This window comes from Mustela nigripes, chromosome X, assembly GCF_022355385.1.
Source record: "Mustela nigripes isolate SB6536 chromosome X, MUSNIG.SB6536, whole genome shotgun sequence".
NCBI lineage: Eukaryota > Metazoa > Chordata > Mammalia > Carnivora > Mustelidae > Mustela > Mustela nigripes.
In genome coordinates this window covers 49,652,739-49,656,008 of record NC_081575.1, presented here as the reverse complement: position 1 = coordinate 49,656,008, position 3,270 = coordinate 49,652,739, and the positions used below count along the sequence as shown (strand labels likewise).

The following is a 3,270-nucleotide window of genomic DNA, read 5'->3' as shown; positions in this document are numbered from 1 at the left end:
CCTTATGCTCCACAAGTAAGTGAAACCATATGATATTTGACTCTCTCTGCTTGACTTATTTCACTCAGCATAATCTCTTCCAGTCCCATCCACGTTGATATAAAAGTTGTGTATTCATCATAATACTCCAAATGCATAATACTCCATTGTATATATGACCACATCTTCCTTATCCATTTGACTGGTGAAAGGCATCTTGGCTCTTTCCACAGTTTGGCGATTGTGGCTATTGCTGCTATGAACATTGGGGTACAGGTGGCCCTTCTTTTCACTACATTTGTATCTTTGGGGCAAATACTCAGTAATGCAATTGCAGGGTCCTGGGGAAGCTGTATTTTTAATTACTTAAGGAATCTCCATACTATTTTCCAAAGTGGCTGTACCAACTTGCATTCCCACCAACAGTGCAAGATGGTTCCCCTTTTCTCCACATCCTCTCCAACACTTGTTCACTTGTTGTTTACTGTGTTGTTAATTTGGCCATTCTAACTGGTGTCAGGTGATATCTCAATATGGTTTTGATTTGAATCTCCCTGATGTCTAATGATGATGAACATTTTTCCATGTATGTGTCAGCCATTTGTATTTCTTCTTTGGAGAAGTATCTGTTCATGTCTTCTGTCCATTTTTTGACGTGATTATCTGTTTTGGGTGTGTTGAGTTTGAGGACTTCTTTATAGATCTTGGATATCAGCCTTTCGTCTGTAGTGTCATTTGTGAATATCTCCTCCCATTCTATGGGTTGTCTCTTTGTTTTGTTGCCTGTTCCCTTTGCTGTGCAGAAGATTTTGATGTTGATGAAGTCCCAAAAGTTCATTATTGCTTTTGTTTCCTTTGCCTTTGGAGACATATCTTGAAAGAAGTTGCATATTCTCAGACCACAATGCTTTGAAACTGGAACTCAACCACAAAAAGAAGTTTGGAAGAAATTCAAACACTTGAAGCTAAAGACCACCTTGCTTAAGAATGTTTGGATCAGCTTTTTTTTCCACAACAGGTTTGCCGCCAGAACAGAGGCTTCATGAAAACCACTGCTCAACCTAAGCCAGAATGGGGAAGGAAAAGTCTTATATCAACATTGTTGTCATTGGACACGTAGATTCGGGCAAGTCTACCACTACTGGTCATCTTATCTACAAATGTGGTGGGATCGACAAAAGAACTATCGAAAAATTTGAGAAGGAGGCTGCTGAGATGGGAAAAGGCTCCTTCAAGTATGCCTGGGTCTTGGATAAATTGAAAGCTGAACGTGAAAGTGGTATCACCATTGATATCTCCCTGTGGAAATTTGAGACCAGCAAGTATTATGTGACCATCACTGATGCTCCAGGACACAGATACTTTATCAAACACATGATTACAGGCACATCCTAGGCTGGCTGTGCCATCCTGATTGTTGCTGCTGGCATTGGTGAATTTGAAGAAGGTATCTCCAAGAATGGGCAGACCCGTGAGCATGCCCTTCTGGCTTACACATTGGGTGTAAAACAACTAATTGTTGGTGTTAACAAAATGGATTCCACTGAGCCACCCTACAGCCAGAAGAGATATGAGGAAATCATTAAGGAAGTCAGCACCTACATTAAGAAAATTGGCTACAACCCCAGCACAGTAGAATTTGTGCCAATTTCTGGTTAGAATGGTGACAACATGCTGGAGCCAAGTGCTAACATGCCTTGGCTAAGGGATGGAAAGTCACCCGTAAATATGGGAATGCCAGTGGAATCACACTGCTTGAAGCTCTGGATTGCATTCTGCCACCAACTCATCCAACTGACAAGCCCTTGAGTCTGCCTCTCCGGGACATCTACAAAATTGGTGGTATCGGTACTGTCCCTGTGGGCCTAGTGGAGACTGGTGATCTTAAACCTGGCATGGTGGTCACCTTTGCTCCAGTCAATGTTACAACTAAAGTCAAGTCTTTTGAAATGCACTAGGAAGCTTTGAGTGAGGCTCTTCCTGGGGACAATGTGGGCTTTAATGTCAAGAATGTATCTGTCAAAGATGTTCATCATGGCAATGTGGCTGTTGACAGCAAAAATGACCCACCAATGGAAGCAGCTGGCTTCACAGCTCAGGTGATTATCCTGAACCATCCAGGCCAAATTAGTGCTGTATATGCACCTGTGCTGGATTGTCACACAGCTCACATTGCTTGCAAGTTTGCTGAGCTGAAGGAGAAGATAGATCATCATTCTGGAAAAAAGCTGGAATATGGTCCCAAGTTCTTTAAATCTGTGACGCTGCATTATTGATATGGTTCCTGGCAAGCCTATGTGTGTTGAAGCTTCTCTGACTATCCTCCTCTGGGCTGTTTTGCTGTTCGTGACATGAGACAGACAGTTGCTGTAGGTGTCATCAAAGCAGTGGACAAGAAGGCAGCTAGAGCTGGCAAGGTCACCAAGTCTGCCCAGAAAGGTCAGAAGGCTAAATGAATATTATCCCCAATACCTGCCACCCCAGTCTTAATCAGTGGTGGAAGAACAGTCTCAGAACTGTTTGTGTCAATTGGCCATTTAAGTTTAATAGTAAACGACTGGTTAATGATAACAATGCATCGTAAAACCTTCAGAAGGAAAGGAGAACGTTTTGTGGACCATTTGTGTGTGTGTGTGTGTGTGTGTGTGTGTGTGTGTAGCAGTTTTAAGTTATTAGTTTTTAAAATCAGTACTTTTTAATGGAAATAACTTGACCAAAAATCTGTCACAGAATTTTGAGACCCATTAAAACAAAAGTTTAATGAGAAAAAAAGAAAGAAAGAAAGAATGTTTGAATCAACCAGGAAATCAAAGAATAAATTGAACACTTCATGGAACCACTGAGAATGGAGACGCTTCAGTCCAAAACCTATGCAATATAGCAAAGACGGTCCTAAGCGGAAAGTACATAGCCATCCAAGCCTCCCTCAAAACAAAACAAAACAAAACAAAACAAACAAACAAAAAACCTGCAAAAACAAAATACACAAGCTGTCTTTATACCTTAAAGAACTGGGGAATCAACAACAAATTAAGCCAACCCCACACACAAAAAGGGAAATAATCACGATTAGAGCAGAGAAAAATGAGATAGAAACTAGAGATACAGTAGAACACATCAATGAAACTTGAAGCTGGATTTTTTTCAAGATTTTATTTATTTATTTGACAGATAGAGATCACAAGTAGGCAGAGAGACAGGCAGAGAGAGAGGGGGGAGGAAGCAGGCTCCCTGCTGAGCAGAGAGCCTGATGCAGGGCTCCATCCCAGGACCCTGGGGTCATGACCTGAG

General features: G+C 41.6%; 1 pseudogene; it reads left to right on the top strand.

The window, feature by feature from the left end:
- The first annotated feature begins 1,050 nt into the window (after positions 1-1,050).
- On the top strand, positions 1,051-2,596 carry LOC132007772 (elongation factor 1-alpha 1-like; annotated as a pseudogene).
- The last annotated feature ends 674 nt before the right edge of the window (positions 2,597-3,270 follow it).